At 31.0% G+C, this 20,012-nt stretch overlaps 1 long non-coding RNA gene across 1 annotated transcript; it reads right to left on the bottom strand.

Moving 5' to 3' along the window:
• Positions 1-289: 289 nt before the first annotated feature.
• LOC122271321 (uncharacterized) lies at positions 290-17,279 on the bottom strand. Its single transcript, XR_006226319.2, has 3 exons — positions 17,146-17,279; positions 16,694-16,765; positions 290-849 (listed from the first exon to the last, which is right to left on the bottom strand). It is a non-coding gene; the product is annotated as an uncharacterized lncRNA (long non-coding RNA).
• Between the last annotated feature and the right edge of the window lie 2,733 nt (positions 17,280-20,012).

The following is a 20,012-nucleotide window of genomic DNA, read 5'->3' as shown; positions in this document are numbered from 1 at the left end:
TTTCTAACGGATCGTTGTGCCTTTTCTGATTATTATCTTACTAGCATACAAATTATTTCCTAATATTTGGAAATTTGTTTTAATTTAATTTCTTCATCTTGCACACCTGGAGTCCCAATTCCAACCCTCATCTATTGACTAAGTGATAATTATTTAAATAATAAAATAATTATCTATTTAATTTATATTTGGTACATATAACAATAAAGTAACAACAATAGATATAGAATGCAAAATAAATATTTTTTATTCACAATGTTTAAATTTTTTTTATTTACAATGACACCAGTATTTCTTTCTATTAAATCATTTTAATACTGAAATTTTTTTTTTTTAAAATATTGGATATCAGATTTTTTTCTTTTTGTTTTGTTTGTTAAAGCTACCACAGAAATTATTTCTCTTATATCTGATTAATTATACATTTAATTGTCTATAGTTCACCGTCAACATTGATGAACAGTGTCCCGCTTAAATTAGAAATAAAAAAACATCTTGATCAAAAACAAAGACATTCATCAAGGTCCAGAACCACACAAGCAGAAAATGAATGCAAACGGCATATGATCATTCTTAATTGCAATATCGATGGACGATTGATGGTTGTCCAGATGAGTTATTTCATGCAAAGCACATGTCAGAAGTAGAGAAATTTTTATTCACTCGTGCAGAACTAATGATTCTTGTTTATAGAAGAAAAACAAGTATAATCGCTTGATGACGATAAGTTCCAAATCGTAAAGTTTAAGAAATATCATTTGATGCGATGTTTACAAGCTGTTTTGTTCAGATGAGGACGCCATACATCGGAAGAAAATTTTTGTCTCAAATTCTCTTTTTCCTTCATTACTAATTTAAAAGAAAGAAAAAGGTAAGTTCAAGCAAATCTAGAGTAAGTTATGAAGTTTTAATTGCTCAAAAATGAAAATACTTCAAAATATTAAAATGCAAGCAAATTATTAGAAGAAAACATCTCTGTTGCGTAATTCTAAGTTATCATCTCATAATTTATTTTCATTTGAATACTTCAAAATTTTCTTTTCAGTATTTGAAATTTCATGGCTTACTCTAGGCTTATCTGAACTCGCATTTTTTTACACTTCAAATTTTAAATTAGCAATGAAGTAGAAAGAGAATTTGCGAGAAAATTTTCCTTCTTTCTTCTCTCTTTCCTTCATTACTAATTTAAAATTTTAAAAGAAAAAAAAGGTAAGTTCAAGCAAATCTAGAGTAAGTGATGAAGTTTTAATTGCTCAAAAATGAAAACACTCCAAAATATTAAAATGCAAGGAAATTATTAGAAGAAAACTTCTCTGTTGCGTAATTCTAAGTTAAAATCTCATAATTTATTTACATTTGAATACTTCAAAATTTTCTTTTCAGTATTTGAAATTTCATGGCTTACTCTAGGTTCATCTGAACTCGCTTTTTTTTTACACTTCAAATTTTAAATTAAGAATGAAATCGAAAGAGAATTTGGGACGAAAATTTACTTCCGCGGTATGGCGTCCGCTTAAGGCAGGAAGCCTATGGTAAATTTATTTACTGGTAAATTTAGCTAAGTAATGGTAAATTTAGCTTTCAAAGCTGCGCAACCATCTTAGTACTTAAGCAACTGAGGGAGATTTATTTTGCAAAATAAATTTTGAACGCTGATATTTGTTTTAAGTTAAAAAATTATCAATTTTTCTCACAGTTGCATGTTTTAGTGAAGTTTCAGATAAGATGTTTTTATACATCCTGTGTTGACTTCTCCATTGTGTCTTAACTTTCCTTTTTAATTGGTCTAGCAAATTCTAGAAAACTCTAAATTCATTCCTATAAATCATAAGATTACTTTTAAAAGTCCGTAACAATTAATTTTTTAACCCAACTATTAACAATCAATTTAGTTCTATCGTCGCTTGGGTTATTGTAATCACATAAATTAGAAAGATAAATGGCATGATGTGTTGAATTTTTGATACTTAACTTAATGCCTGAAATAAAAATATAAAGGAAAAAAATTTCTCTTCGCACTTTTATTTTTACTAATCACACTATTTCTCACTTTTGTTTTTAGCAATCGTAATTGGGTATAATATAGCCTACGTCACAGGTTGTGTTGTTCCTACTAAATTTAACCCATGAACGGCATTTTCTGCGAGCCTAACTTCAAGCCACAAATAAACAAACGAAGTGTTCGATCGTTTAAATAGCTGCTCGCCAGATTTTATTGCATTATAAAGAAAAGTTATTGAAACTAAATACAACTAAATAAACAACAACAACTAAAACAAATAACAACAACTACTAATAACAATAACTAAATAAACAACAACTAAATTCCATTCGTTTAGCATTGCGTCATATGCTGTTCCTACTAAATCGAAGTCGTTGTGTTTTTTTCTTATTATACCCAATTATACTCTTACACGACGACAAAGAAAATCCTCATTTCTTTTTCGCATGGGCAACAAGAAATTGAAACATCAGGCGTGTGAGCTGTCAAAAGCATGAAAGCTTAAACGTGCATGCTTTACAAATTTCTGAATGAAAATTCTTTTCTCGCATGGGCAACGGAAAGCTGAAACAAACTGAGTTATAAGTTGGGAAAGGTATTGAAAGGTAATAAACGTATAGTTCATATCAATAAAGTGTTCTATTCGCTATCTATCCTATATAAAAAAAAAATTGAAAAAAAACCTACCGGAAATATTGAGGTCCTCTTCTGATGTCATAGCATTAACGTGACTATTTCTTTTTTTTTCTTTTTTTTTTTGACGTTCCGGGTTTATTTGTATATGCTATATGCTCTGAACACTCAGTTGTTCTGAATATAATTTTTGTGTCTTGTTTTCTGAGAAAAAAAATGTGTTTTTCATATTTGAAAATATCAGATGAAGATATGAGAATAAAGTATTTTGGGAAATTATCCTAGATTCATATGCAATTAGCTGATCATTGAAATGCGGATTTCCGCAATTTAGTTTGTAAATTCGTGTAGTAAGTAGTAAGTATGGATCAGAAGGTGAATTAACTTATCAATAATCACGAATTCACATAACAAACAAACTTAACAAGTTTTATTATTAAATATAACAGATGTGTAAAAAATGGCAAGAAAAAGAACGATAATTGTTTTTCTTTATAAAAAGCAAGCGCGTGGCTAGATAATGATTGCACGCGACAACTGGTNTCGAGCGGTTAGCGTGTCTGAGTGCGAAGCGAATGGCTGCAGGTTCGAATGCCTACTTTATGTATATGCTACCGTGAATGGTCGAAATCGAGAGAATGTCGACTTTCACCGGTGAATGTCAACAATCACATAGTCGCTTTGGTGAATGACAGAAATATTTGTTATATCTGATTTGATACTAATTTATTTGCTAATATTAGAATTTCTTTGATATTTTAATATCTGCTGAGGATATATTAGGAGAAACATCAGTGTTCGGAGTACCGGTTAAATGCATACTGGCACTTGACCTTAAAAAAACATTGATGTAGGGCATACCGGGCAGTGGCACTTAACTAGACCTAGTATATATNATCGAACCCACGACCTCTTGGATATGGGCCCAGCGCCCTACCGACCAGGCTATCCCGGCCCCCGACTATGTGATTGTCAACATTCATCAGTGGAAATCAACAACCACCAATTTCGGTCATTCACAGTCAGTAACATATATTTATATAGCCTTTTGTTATCGCATCACTATTCTTATTGCTAGCTTAAGTTGTGAGATATGTTTCATTTATTCGTCTTTAAGATACATTCGTCTTTAGAAAACTTAAGAGTGCAACTGTAAACTTAAGTCTTACAGCAATTAATCTCTGAGGAAAATGCTATTAAATTAACTGATGTCTTTAATTGAAAATAGGTGTAAGTAATCTAATGATGGTAGGTTGTTCTCCAAACATTTTCTTTACTTACACTACTTAGCTATTTCATTTATTTTAACAAGTTCAAAATGGTAAATTCCATTTTAGAAGCTTTCTAGTCATATTTTTATTATTTTTTTTACAGATAAAACAAAGATTGGCTGTTTCCGCGTTTCCCAGCCCAGTGCCATCAACTGTTTCCAAGTAGAGTATGGTACACGAAAATATTCGATAACACACTATTGCACGAAAATTCTGTTAAACTAAAGAACTTTTATAAAACTTAATATCCCAGTGTCCATTTGAACTTTTTGAAACGAAGCATTAATCATAGAAGTATTTGAAGAATTCAGTGGTATTATGTGACAATTTAAAAAAGCGTAAAATTTGGAATTTAATAAAGTAAAATAGGCAGCTTTTTGTTAATTTTTTTGTTGTGTCAGTTCTTTAAATAGGACGATTTTTTCAGCCACAAAAAAGGCTCTGTGTGCAAAAATAACTTATATAGCTGAAAAAAAGGTGTAGTTCATGTTTTTTTTTCTTCTATCAAGTTTTTATTTCTTTTTGTTCTCCATCCTTTTAGTTTAAAGGGGCCGAAAAATTTTCCCACTGAAAGTTCTTTTAAGTCATTACCGGGATTTTTAGACATCCTAGCGCGCCCAAGACGTCCTAGTAACTCTTTTTTTTTCAAACGTAAAATTCTAGAGAAAAATAAATTGCAAGGTTCTGAAATTTTCCTTTCTTAAAGTTGTTTCAAGTCATTACAGGGATTTTTATGTCTTTTACTGCTTGCGCAAGACGTCCTAGTAACTCTCATTTTTTTTTTCAAACTTAAAATTCTAAAGAAAAATAAATTGTTAAGTTCTTTGCGATATTTCACGAAAGGGATTGCTTTTAAATGATGTCTGTGTTTATCTTAAATTTCTATAAAATAATCAGAATCCTAAATTAAATTTTAGATAAGTTATTGAAAGTCAAAATAAAAGCTGTGCATAGAGCCTGTCTCGGGGGAAATCAAAAACCACCAAATCAAAATCCAAATATAAATATTTAAAATATTATGGTAAGCAAGAATAAAATACTATGGTAAACGGAATTACCAAATTAAAATATTAAGGTAAACGTAACTGCTTTGTTTCTTCAAAATAAAAAGCAATAATAAAGCATTTTTGCCGCCACATTGTTATTTTTTCTGGAAAAGAACTGTAATATTAAAAAAACGCTAGGCGAAATCGGATTACGGAGAAAGAGTGCTTCGCTTCCAGATTTTGTTGTATCTATTCATCAACCAGCTATTAAATTGTCGATCAATCGAACAGAACAAAAATATTTTATTTTAATTAAAAAAATAATAATAAATGTGAAAAAATTTCAAATTATATAAAAACTTGGAAAGGCTTAAAAATAAGTCATTAAAATTTATATAAAAGAAGAGCTAAAAAATCCTTTTTCATTTTATTAGAAAATTTGATTATTTAAATATTAATAACAGCTTAATAATTGTTTGTTATTAATTTTTAAATAATTATAAAATAATTAGAAGCATTAGTATTTAAATGATTGAAAAGTTCAAGAAAAAAGGGATTCGTTTCCAACTTATGCTATATTTTCTTAAACGAAAGAAGCAAATGTCTATATATCAACAAAAAAAAAATTTTTTTTTTTTAAAAAACTAAATAAATAATATTCATGAAAAAAAATATTAATTTAGTGAGTAAAAAAGCATTAACTTATAAAAAATATTAATATTTTTAAGAAAATAATTATATAAAAACGTAACTATAATAAAATTCTTTTTATATTATAAAAACATTAGTTATTTAAATAAAAAAAATTGAATAATTGGTAATTATTTTTCAATTCCTACTATTAGTTCACACTCTCTCTATATCTTATTCAAATTTTCGATCTGTAATAAAATACTTTCTAATCATCCACTCAAGTTCAAATACATTTCTTTTAAATTTGTAGTGGATGACACTTAATGTTAATACAGTTTTTCAAATATTAATTAATTAATTAAATTAAATTAACTAAATGAAACTAACTAAATGAAAAAAAATTTTAATCATTTAGTAAAAACTAACTAAAATAAAATTTTTCTTTGATCTAAGAGATAATTGACTTTATAAAAATTTTTTTTATATTAATTGTTAATTAAGACAGCTTACTTTAAAATAAAAGTTTTTTTTAAAAAAATTTCTTATTTAAATAGCAACTATACTGAAAGTTATATAATAAATCTAAAAAAACATTCTTTCACTGCTTTTTCCAGCGTGTTTTCTTTCTTTCCCTTGCAGAAACCAATTAATTCACGTGTATTGCACATGTTATGCACGTGTAAAAACAATGATTGATTGGTTAATAACGAGCCCACTAATTGGTTACCTCATACAAATATTTTTTACCCACACTATACTTACAGAGTTTTTCTTGCCACGTATTCGTTTTGACCTTAATGTGCAGCGAGAAACTATAAAGAACATTACCGCAATAAATACGCAACTGTTTTTTGTTTACGCTAATGTCATTTTCTGGAAATTATCAAAATACATTCCATTAAGGTTTATTTGACCTCGAAAAGATAACCAGTTATGCTACTAAATAGATAAATTTTGAAATTCATATCATCAGTTATCATCATATCATATCGTCCAAAAATAACATATTGCTTCAAAGGTGGAGAATTGGTTGATTGAATATAAATTATAACCTGAGTTTAAGCCAGCTGCGACTGTACTGCGCTAAACTTAAATCTATTCACATTGGTTGTCATAAAAATGACCACGGTGATTTGAAAAATCAATTAAAAAAAGGAGAAGGATATAGAAAGGCATGATTTATTGCGTACTGCTTAGGAAAAGATGCATTCTTTATATACTGTCTTTGCAGAGTCGCGCTGGCTCAGGAGATCGAACGCTCGCCTTATGAGGTGTCCCAGGTTCGAGTCCCAGCGCTGGTTAGTCGATACGAATTTTGCTCTTGGTTCACACTGATTCCTGAAGTTCCTTTTTCGGCATTTCCGATTTGCACTGACAACATTTGAGATTTTTCAGGATTGATTTTTGAGATTTTTCATTGATTAAAATCATAAAAATATAAATATTCACGAATGTCACAAGTATTTATTTACATCCCTTAAAAATTTCGAAATAAAACTTTAAATTTTTGATGTTAATTTTTTTTTTTTTTTTTTTTTTTTTTTTTTTTNTTTTTTTTTTTTTTTTTTTAAATCGAGTTAGACAAGAACCGTTTTTTATTATTCAAAATTATTTTATACAAAATTAATATTATTCAAAATATTTCCGTTTTGGTATTCCTGTCTTCTTCGTCATTGTACTACTTTTCTTTGTTCTCCATGTGTACTAGTGGACAGCAACTATTTGTCCACAGCACAGCTTATCTCTTCACCGTGTAATAACTCTCGGAAAAAACCGATTCTTCACATTATTGATTTGTCAAAACCTTAATATGAAATAGGTGACTATCCAATCGCCTTTTTTGTATTGTTTTTTTCCCTCCTCGATCTTCATTATTATTAAATTCATATTTATTAAATTCTTAATGTTGGTGGCAAAAATGAATTTAAATAAATTTTTTTTAAGTTCAGAGTAATATTGCTAAATGATAAAATTGGCTTCCACTAAAAAATATCGTTTGTGAAAATCATAAAAAATTTGGGTAGGTAGGTACTTTTTTACGCTACTCTAGAGCAGCCCAATGGGCTATTGGCGACTGTCTGGGAAACATCCCTGAGGATGATCCGAAGACATGCCGTCGCAATTTTTATCCTCTGTAGAGTGGATGGCTACCCTGCTTTGGTAGCCCGACGACCAGCTCGCCTCAAAATCGAGCACTTTACGGTAGAACAGTTTAACGAGGACCGATACCGCGCACCCTCGGTCTCTGCTCAGGCTGATCAAAGTCGTCACCCACCTGCTTACTGACCTCAACCAGTGACGCTTGACTTCGGTGTTCTATTGGGAACCGTGTCTTAACGATCAGTCCACTACGGCAATGTTCCCCAACCTTTTCATCACCGCGAACCTGTATACGTTTGATAATTTTACCGCGACCCGATGGGGGGGGGAGTTGATTGTTTACATTTTAGATTATTTTGATTTATTAATTTTAATTTAATTATATTTAAACATGTCTTCAAAACAAAATACAGTTACACCAAAAAATAAATGCAAAGTGATTTAACATTTTAACTTACTAGAACGTTAAAACTATGAGAACCCTGAGCTTGTTTCTTTGCAATGAGACGGTTCCATCTGGGGGTAATCGGAGACAATGATAAATTACAAACATTAAAAAATTTAAAATTTTTAATGGAACACAGATATTTTTAATTAGGGGTACCTAGGAATTTAAATTCAGTTTCAATGAAATGGGCTGCCCGGTATCATTTGATCCACGGACCAGCACCGGGTTCCACGGACCGGGGACAAGGGAACACTGATCTAAACCATACATCCACAGTGTGAACTGACCTAGAAAACTCGGAACAGTAGAGAGTATTTTTCAAGCATATAAATCATATATCCATATTTTATAGCAACACAGGAATTTCGGAACAGTAAAGAGTTAAACCGTATTATCTATACTATACTTTAACAGTACAAATTCACACATAAATTTTAATTTTCATTTGAAATTTCAAAAAAAAATTTTTGTTACCTTTGCCGCAAGCAAAACATATATAAAAATTAAATAAAACTTATATATAAGTTGCAAAACAATTGAATACTACTCTTAGCGTCCTAAAAATACAAGGTTTTGATGGTCCAAATTTCTGAAATCAATTTTTAACGTGCCTTTTGTAATTCGAGGAGNTTTTTTTTTTTTTTTTTTTTTTTTTTTTTTTTTTTTTTTTTTTTTTTTTTGAAAATCGAGTTAGACAAGAACCGCTTTTTTTATTCAAAATATTTCCGTTCTGGTATTCTTGTCTTCTTCTTCATTGTACTACTTTTCTTTGTTCTCCATGTGTACTAGTGGACAGCAACTATTTGTCCACAGCACAGCTCATCTCCTCACCGTGTAATAACTCTCGGGAAAAACCGATTTTTTACATTATTGATTTGTCAAAACCTTAATATGAAATAGGTGACTATCCAATCGTCTTTTTTGTATTGTTTTATTTTCTTACTTAATCTTCGTAATATTTATAAAATTCTTAATGTTGTGGTGGTTAAAATGATTTTAAATCAAATTTTTTAAGTCCAGAGTAATATTCTTAAATGATAAAATTGGCTACCACTAGAAAATATCGTTTGTAAAAATCATAAAAATTTGGGTAGGTAGGTACTTTATTTACGCTACTCTAGAGCAGCCCAATGGGCAATTGGCGACTGTCTGGGAAACATCCCTGAGGATGATCCGAAAACATGCCGTCGCAATTTTTATCCTTTGTAGAGGGGGTGGCTACTCTGCTTTGCTAGCCCGACGACCAGCGCGCCTCAAAATCGAGCACTTTACGGTAGAACAGTTTTAACTAGTACCGATACCGCGCACCCTCGGTCCCTACTCAGGCTGACCAAAGTCGTCACCCACCTGCTTACTGACCTCAGCCAGTGACGCTTGACTTCGGTGTTCTACTGGGAACCGTCTCCTTATGATCAGTCCACTACGGCAATGTTCCCCAACCTTTTTATCACCGCGAACCTGTATACGTTTGATAATTTTACCGCGCCCCGCTGGGGGGGGGAGTTGATTGTTTACATTTTAGATTATTTTGATTTATTAATTTTAATTTAATTATATTTAAACATGTCTTCAAAATTAAATACAGTTACACCAAAAAATAAATATAAAGTGATTTAACATTTTAACTTACTAGAACGTTAAAACTATGAGAACCTGAGCTTGTTTTTTTTGCAATGAGACGGTTCCATCTGAGGGTAATCGGAGACAATGATACGTTACAATCATTAAAAAAGTTATGTCACTACCTGGGGGGGCCCATTTTTTTTAAATAAATAAAATTTTAATGGAACACAGATATTTTTAATTAGGGGTATAAACCTAGGGATTTAAATTCAGTTTCAATGAAATGGTCAGCCTGGTATCATTTGATCCACGGACCAGTACCGGACCGGGGGTTGGGGAACACTGCACTACAGGACCGTAAAATTTGGCAAGTATGTAATTATAAAAATAAAAAAATAAAAAAAACAGTTTGAATCGTTTGACAACCTTGACTTCACTTAGTCAGTCATTATTTCTTTTCCCGTCTCCATGAATATGATTAATTAACTATCTATTAGTGGAAATAATTAGTACACATAAAATTATCAGCTGATATTATGAAATGCATAAATGATAGTTATAAAAACGCGCGATGCATTCGCAATCGATACAAATCGTGACATTTTTATGGGTACTTCCCTTACCAGAGTCAGATGACACTTTTATTTCCTTGAACTTATGCACGCAGAAGCATTTAAAATCCGGCCTAAAGTTAGTGACACACATTATCATTCCACGATCTATCTCATATATATTCATCCCACAACTCTGCAGGGATACCTGCTTAAGATATTCCGCCTCCGGTAGAAAGTGAACTTGATATTTTTAGATATCCACAGTAGTCTAATTAATATTCACTGGAGGTCAATGTCATTAAGAAGTGGAGAATGTTATTTTAACACTCAATTTTCCTTGTTTTCTTTTTTAAAAAAAATATTCATGTGAATAGGAAAATATAAATTTGAAATATAGAATAAACTCGATACGAAGAACTATTAATTGAATACTTGGTACTATAAATTTGCTAGATTTATGATTGTAGATCAGATTGGATTTTCTACTTGTTGTACAAGGCCGGGATAGCCTGGTCGGTAAGGCCCATGTCTGAGACTTCGTGGGTTTGAACCCCGCCGTCGAAGACTCCCCGTGTAGTTGGTGACTGATGCACGTTAAAATTCTGTCGAGTCGCAAAGTCCTCCATGTTCCCATAACAAATCAATACCTCTAGTGGTACTGGATTGGAGATCGATCGTTCTCTGATTCAGGTCAAAATTGCGATCTGTGGATGAAAGAATGGATGTATGAATGGGTCCACCTTATAAACAGGTGTGACGTATGATGTGGCAGAAGTCGAATTCTTGGCCATAGATGGCGCCACTGAAAAACAAGAATAGCACATTCTGCCTTAAATTTGCTCGGTTTCACCAAGCAAGCTTGCCCGTGTGGCAAGTGGCATTAGAAACAACAACAACACAGAACTATTAATTGAATACTTGGTATTATAAATTTGCTATATTTATGATTGTAGATCAGATTGGATTTTCTACTCGTTGCATAAAAAGTTGAACGAATTCCTGAAAGTATTTAACTGAACAAACCAATCTGTAAATAATGTTCTATAATAATCACACAGCAAAATTCTTCGAAGCTGATTTTGATAATATACTCCGTTTTAAGTTTAAAAAAAAGACCATTGCGGAATAGGATTTAAGTAGTCATCCGTGACTGCATATAGTTCCGTTTTATGCTATTTCGTAGTCTGCATATGTTCAACTGTGGAGAATGCACATTCAAAATAAATTTGCAATTAGCATAAAATTTTAAGACTGATTTATTTACACAGTTCTTGTAGCAAATAGGAATAAAAAGCACTGAGAAATCATTTAACCCAATTCAAAATTGAAAAATTAAATATCAGGATCTCTTATAAGCTAGCCAACCTATGAGGTATATATATATATATATGTTAAGTATATAAACTCTGTCAGAAAAGTCAAGGAAAGTTGATATTATAATTCAAATTCACAGTTTGATAATCCCTTTTTTATCAAAGAAATAAAGAAAAAAAGAAAAAGTGGGTAAAACCCTTTTTATCAAAAGGCGAAACCCTGTGACAAAATACTAATGCGCTCTTTGCTTTAATTTTTTTTTTGATTTTTGCTTTAATTTTCTTTGAAAACGATAAGTAAAGCGTAATGTTCATTTCTTATTGATCGCTCGCATTCTGACAATTACTAAACATTGACGTCTACTGTAACCGTATTTGTTGACGTCTGTGAACACGAAGTGTCAATCTTAACAATTTTCCTCCTCAAATTTAGCAACACATAACCAGGAAAACTTTTCATCGAAATCACAACACAAATCAATCATTTTGATATGTAATGAAAAAGTCACTCTGAATATAGCATGAATTTTTAAAAGATTATTTCCCTTTTTTTATTATTATTGAAAAGAATTTCTTCTTGTTCAACTTAAGTTATTTGAAAATCATGACGTGGAAAATTTTAAGTATTTTTAAACTATCATAAATCGAAAAAAAAACTATTTTTTATCAGTTGAAAAGTTTGCAATGTTATAAGATTTCGTTTTACTTCTATTATCTGTACTTTTTGGGTTTTGAAAATAATTTGCGTATACTATGTAATTACTTGCGTTTTCCACAATTCAGAAAGAAAATAAAATTCACGAAATTTGCTTCGAATGTCGTGTTTGGTGCAAAAAAATTATTTATTTCACAGATAGCTATATTTTTAACTTATTACTTAACGTAAGATATAGTGTTGTTTGAACAAAAATATTTTTGCAGAGAAATTTGCAATTTTCGAAAAGAGAAAAATGACATATTTTTTCAAAAGTTAACTCTAAAATTATTAACAAAAAATAATTTGGCAAGAGAATATGTTCTAAAAAATGGTTGGAATAATGATTGTTTCTAGTGAGCTTAAGATATTACTTTGACCAATATTTCTTTTCTTTGGAAATGCAAAAGGAAAAAATAATTATAAGTGGTTTTAGTCTTAATTTAAATTAACTTAGAATGTTACAAATCTTCATATGATATAATTACTAGCAGTTTACATTTTTATTTCTCAAATGATTATTATAGAGATGATTATACTTTAAACATTTTGATATAAATGTTTAACATACAAACCAGTCTAAAAAAATGTCTTGTAATTTTCGCAATGCTAGGATAATTCACGGGAAACATTAAACGGTAAGATAAATATTTGACGCCAAATTAGAACATAAAAATTAGTATAATAACAAATTCTAAAAGCATTGTTTTCAAAACACTGATTCGAGATAAAATAAATAACAAGATTTTCGCTTTAATTTCAGAAATGCTCTTATCTTTACAAGTCATTTAGTTTTAGAATCTTGCTCTTTTTTAAATGCTCTCGTTATATTTAATCAACAATAGCTGGTCCATAAGTCGATTTTACCTAAAAATAGTATAATAATAAAATAGTATTGATAATTTTAGCTCCACTTGATAAAATTTGTTAGACATGTTTCTATAACTATTTACCATTTTTGTTGCATGTTTTGACTTCTTTAGAGACATTTAAATAATTCTATGACAATTTTTATTACTTTTTTATATCTTTTTGAAACATATTTTTTTATTGATACTCGGAAAATAAATTCATTTCATAAATGTATTTTATGATCTTTAAAGTTATTTCGACTTATAACGAATAGATAAAAATTAATCGATTAATTACAAAGTTTTTTTTAGACTGTTTCTTCTAAAACTTATTTAAGCAGGCCATAGATACTGAAGCAACTTAAAGGATCGCATTAAAAGCAACGATTGTGAAAATATAATTGGAAATTATTAATTTTAGTCACAATTAAAGAGATCAATAGAAGAAACAATTAAAAGGAAGCTTGAAAATTTATTTGATGGCATGTAGGGTTCAAATGACTGAAGGAGTCGGCTTTACAGCGCCAAACGTAAACACAACGTGAATCAGTCAAAATTATAAAAATTAATGATGTTAGAGTTTTTTCCCCTCAGGTTACCTACTCAGTAAAAATAAGCTCCTTATACCTCATTTTTAAATCATTTAATAACTAAATGTAATAGTGTTATCATACGAGCAATTTTAAAATATTTGTTTTAGTATTTAAGGATATTATTATATCTTATATCCGCCGTTGAACAGCCGACCCAATTTTTTGGGTTTACGACTACTAATGTTCAACCCAATCCAGAACACAAGGGAACTCCTGGATCAAGTATTGGGAGAAATTTGCATTCATGAAGGACAATTTTTGATGGAACCAAACCGCATTTGCGTTACATGGTGAGCAAAACCATGAAACCCACCCACGGTTAGCTTGACGGCAAATGGAATCTGACCCATAATCCGTCAACCACTGAGGATATTTCACGTCAGCGCAGTAATTAGTGCGAGCTGGGTGTGAAATTTGTATCACCAGCAATGTCTGGGATTCGAAACCGGTTCACCTCATTGGAAAGCTGACGCTCTATCCGCTGAGCCACCACAGCTCAAGATATTATTTTGTTTTAATTTATTTTATAACCGTCGTTGAACAGCCGACTAAATTTTTGGGTTTACGACTACTAATGTTAAGCCTTGTAATTTTGCACCCAATCCAGAAAAGAGGTGATCAAGTATTGGAAGAAATTTGCCTTCGTGGAAGACTTTTAGATGGAACGAACCCGTATTTGCGTTACATGGAGTTGAACACCACGAGAACCTCCAACGGTTAGCCTGACGGCAAGCGAACTATAACCTCTATGATTAGTTTACCATGTCATCACTGTCTTCTGGGCAATCCGGATGCGGAATTGGTATCAAGAGATATTATAAGAAAAGTTTTAAACCAACCCGAATCTATCATCATGAATGTATCATATCTTACATAGATAAGTGCGATAAGAGACCTGTCTTCTTGGAGGAATTCTCAAGATATGCTTTTATTCCTTTTTATTTAATTTTCACAAATAAACTGGTGGTAGATATTTACTCTGTTCTGCAGTATCTTTTGATACACGTAAAATAAAAGACCACCATCCTATCACAATTTGAGATATAAGGTGTATGTGATATTACGTCTAGTTTGAGATATAAGGGGTTCAATTATTTTTTCATATTTTTCTGATAAAATTATACCAATATAATTCTAAGATCGTCCTTTTTCGGAAAGTTTTTTAACAGTATACATCTGTCAGTTATTTGATTTCGAAAGAAAAAAAAATCTTACTATTTCACGCAGTTAACGTAAATAAATATTTCTAATGTCAACTGAATCGGTTTTTATTAATTAAAACTCTAACAAATTAAATTTTGAAAATTCTAAGAACAGACAAATGTGTAGTTATAAATAACTGACTCACAACCATAAATCGGGTCATTTTATTGCTTCACATTTTTGAAGAAGAATCTATATAAGCGTTCTAAAAATTATCAAATTCTATTTCTCCTCATTTAAAGAATAGGCAACTCCATTATTTTCAATCTTTTTCTGAAAGGTATATTGCTATTGAGGACAATCCATCATCAAAATTTTTTGGTGAAAAATAAGCATCAACAAAACGCAAATCAAAAATTATACCTAAAATCCAAGATGGCGAGAGTAGTGAAGATGCCTCGTTTCACAGCCCCAGTAGAACAACACAGTAGAAGCCTAAAAAAAAGAACGATTTTTAATGAATTTTGCAACGATTGAGATTAACGTCATAACTTTTATTTTTATCTTAATGTGCGAATTTAAACCTTCATTTTATCACGTTACAAATACAAAAATTAAAACAATTAACGCTCATTTAATATATCACCACATACNTATTTTAGTATTTAAGGATATTATTATATCTTATATCCGCCGTTGAATTGCCAACACAATTTTTTGGGTTTACGACTACTAATGTTCAACTCAATTCTGAACCCAATCCAGAAGACAAGGGAACTCCTGGATCAAGTATTGAGAGAAATTTGTATTCATGAAGGACTTTTTGATGTAACGAAACCGCATTTGCGTTACATGGTGAGTAAAACCACGAAAACCACCCACGGTTAGCTTGTCGGCAAATGGAATCTGACCCATGATCCGTCAACCACTGAGGATATTTCACGTCAGGACTGTAATCAGTGCGAGCTGGGTGCGGAATTCGTATCGACCAGCCATGTCTGGGATTCGAAACCGGTTCACCTCATTGGAAAGCTGACGCTCTATCCCCGAAGCCACCACAGCTCAAGATATTATTATATTTTAATTTATTTTATAACCGTCGTTGAACAGCCGACCCAATTTTTGGGTTTGCGACTACCAATGTTCAACAACGTAGCCTTGTAATTTTGCACCCAATCCAGAAAAGAGAGGATCAAGTAATGGAAGAAATTTGCCTTCGTGGAAGACTGTTAGATGGAACGAACCCGTATTTGCGTTACATGGAGTGGAACACCACGAGAACCTCTCACGGTTAGCCTGATGGCAAGTGGACTTTAACCTATGATCAGATCACTGTCTTCTGGGCAATCTGGATGCGGAATTACAATCAAGAGATATTATTATAAGAAAAGTTTTAAACCAACCCGAATCTTATCATGAATGTATCATATCTTGCATAGATAAGTGCGATAAGAGACCTGTCTTTTGTCCACCCTCAACTGGAGTGGAGGAAATTCTCAAGATATGCTTTTATTCCTTTTTATTTAATTTTCACAAATAAACTGGAGGTAGGTATTTACTCTGTTCGGCAGTATCTTTTGATACACGTAAAATAAAAGACCATCATCCTATCAAAATTTGAGATATAAAGTGTGTGTGATATAACGTCTAGTTTCGGATATGTAGGGTTCAATTATTTTTTCATATTTTTCTGATTAAATTATACCAATATAATTCTAAGATCCGGAAAGTTGTTTAGCAGTATGCATCTGTTAGTTATTGTCAAGTTCTATTTCTCTTCATTTAAAGAATAGGCAACTCCATTATTTTCAATCTTTTTCTGAAAGGTATATTGCTATTGAGGACAATCCATCATCAAAATTTTTTGGTGAAAAATAAGCATCAACAAAACGCAAATCAAAAATTATACCTAAAATCCAAGATGGCGAGAGTAGTGAAGATGCCTCGTTTCACAGCCCCAGTAGAACAACACAGTAGAAGCCTAAAAAAAAGAACGATTTTTAATGAATTTTGCAACGATTGAGATTAACGTCATAACTTTTATTTTTATCTTAATGTGCGAATTTAAACCTTCATTTTATCACGTTACAAATACAAAAATTAAAACAATTAACGCTCATTTAATATATCACCACATACTTTGACAGAAACGGAATCAGATTTTTTTTTAATATTCCACAATCATCCACATTTTTCACTTTCAATTTTAATAAATTTCTCCTGGGAAAAAAATGACCAGAAGTTTATATAAAATCGCTAAAAACTGCTAATTTAAATGGAAAGTGTATAGAACATATTCTAAATTATACTATTTTAAAAATAATATTATTTTAAAAATAAGAATAGAGTATATTTACTTACCAAAAAGTAAAACAGCGTCTTCTTCAGAAATGCAGCTGTTAACTAAGTGTTGTTTTAATTCTTCTTTATTCAAAATATCAATCGACATATTCATCTGAAAGAAATTTAACTTAAAATAGAAGCAAGAATATAACTAATTTAGATAGCTGAACAAATTTTATTTAGATTTATTACCGTTTGCTTTTTAAAATAAAACGATAGAAATTCCAGCTTATAGCTCGCACACAATTGAATAATAAATAAATAACTCAAGTTTGAGCGAAAACTACTCAATTACTGCTTAAATAAATACCACTCAAGTTCGAGTAAACGCAAAGCAAGAATTTAGCTCAAATATAGGTGTATTTCACTCAAGTTGAGTTAAAAAAATTTTACTCTTTTTTGAAAAATCACTCTTTCATTTTAAGAGAGAACAACGCAATGCGTATAACTTATTTTTTTAAATTATTCCATAATTTTCTGAACTCATAAGTTGAAATAAAATCATCCAAATTTCCTTTTTTCAAATTACATGAATATAGTTTTTGTTGCAAGTAGGATTTTAAAAAAAATATCACAAAATGGTTTTACTTCAGAAATGGATTTTTAAAAAAATATCACAATTCTCACAAAATGGCTATGTTTTGAAAGAAATATGATATAAAATAAATTACATTTTTCTGGAACCAGTCAACCCAATTAAAATTGCATCTACGTTCAACGAAAACTATGTTTATTGTTAATGTTGTGTCAAAATTTGAAATAAATACATTGAAAATTACATTCATTACTATACTAAGAGAGTAAGAGGAACATAGTTTCGAGTAATTTGCGCTTAAAGTCACGTGATCAATAACCCTTATAAATATATCATTTTGCAACTAAGTATAATGCATCAGTATCATGTCCATAATATGCTACTACGATAAAAAAAAACACTCTAAGGACCTTTCATCCCTGGCGAAAACACTTATCCCGTTAGTCCGGATTTAATTCGATTGAATTTTGAGCTAAATTCAAGGCAAAGACAATGTTGTGAGTCTACTACATTGTAGATATCTCTCATTTTTTGTTATCACTATTTACGAGATGGGAATTTAAACTCCTGTCCAATTAATAAAGCGCGTAAATTAATTTCAATATTTTGACTATAGAGAGATTTTACTATAGAGAGGCACTCGTTTAAAAACTTATTAGCATAATAATTTCTAAAAGGAGTCTCGAGTCGTAGTGGCTCAGGATACGAAGCGCTCGCCTCACAATGAGGTTACCCGGGTTCGAATCTCAGCGATGGCTGGTTGATGCGAATTCCACACCGAGCTCACATCAACCTGTTTGCTGTCGTTAAATATCCTCAGTCGTTGACGGATCATGGGTTAGAGTTTTGTCAGGCAAACCGTGGGTGGTTTTCATGGTTTTCTTCGCCATATTAAGCGAATACGGGTTAGTTACATAAAAAAATCCTCTATGAAGGCCAATTTCTCCCAATACTTGATACAGAAGAGAACAGGTGTTCTCAATGAGGTAACATGGGCTCGAATCCCAGCATTGACAGATTGGTACGAATTCTGATCAAGGCTCGCACCGACCACAGCACTAACATTAAAATATCCTCAGCGTTAGACGGAATATGGATTATAATCCCTTGATTAAGCGTGTGAGGTTTTCCTCTCTATGTAACGCAAATGCGTGTAAGCTTCATCAAAAAGTCTTCCACGACGATGGCTAGTTTTTCCCAATACTTGATCCAAGAGTTCCCTTGTTTTCTGGAATAAATCCAAATTACAAGGTTATGAAGTTGAACATGGATAGACGTAGTGGGGGGAAGTGTTGAGTTTGGGGTCATTAAATAGGTTTTTCGAATGAATCTATCTTTTTTCTTTATTTCTTTTAATCAGACGTGTATTTTTCGAAATATCTCTGATTTAAATAATTTATACGCCATCTTCATTTTGTTATTACAGCGCCATCTGTGAACCAAAAGGACAACACTGTCTAATTGGTGTACTTTTATCTGGAAAATCCAAATCTGCATTAAAAAAGTTTTGAAGCTGACTCCACCAAACAACCAGGGAGTGTGGTTAAAAAGTCGAGTTAAGGATGATTGAATTCGTCTTTTGAATGCATTTGACTCGATTATGTTTTTAAATATTTGATCCGATGTGTATTTTTGCAACATTTGACCGTTTCCACACTTTCTTCGATACTCAACATATTTATGTTAATTCAAAGCTATAAATGTAAATATAGGTATACATTTGGGGTTTTCCTAGCACAAAAGTTCACGAACACAAGAAAATAAAACTCGTTTACAGTATGACGCATTTATAAAAAAATAAAACGAAAATTGTAGGGCCCGGCAGGTTTAACCATAGTTATAATTTGAATAAAAATTATATATTAATTTCAGTCTAACAAGGTTCTCATGCTCCTTAAAAAGTAGTAGAAAATATTACAAGAATAATTACATATTTAATCTTCGTAGTCTCCGTAATATTTTAATTATTCTAAGTAAATTTAAATGCATATGAATTTGGTTTTTAGTTATAGGGTAAAAGCTTGCATAAAATCACTAATTCTTTTGAACAAAATTTAAACCAGTGTTTTTTAGCACAAAATTTAAACCAGCGTTTTTTAACGAACAACCTAACCCTGTATAATAATTAGAAACCAATAAAGAATACTGAAATACATACAAGGTGCATCAAACGTTTGGAAACAGTTAATAGTTTCTTAAAAATCGAACTTTTCATCAAAAAACGGAATTATAAGCAATCAAATACTTAAAATATTATTTAAATAATTTCACAATTAATTGATCCTTAACTTTTTATCAGAAAAGTAAATATATAATAAATGTTTAAGAAAATAGTACAAAAAATATTCAT

The sequence above is a fragment of the Parasteatoda tepidariorum genome, chromosome 4, assembly GCF_043381705.1.
Source record: "Parasteatoda tepidariorum isolate YZ-2023 chromosome 4, CAS_Ptep_4.0, whole genome shotgun sequence".
Classification (NCBI taxonomy): Eukaryota; Metazoa; Arthropoda; class Arachnida; order Araneae; family Theridiidae; genus Parasteatoda; species Parasteatoda tepidariorum.
The sequence above is the reverse complement of the archived record's forward strand: the minus strand, read 5'-3'. Positions and strand labels throughout refer to the sequence as shown.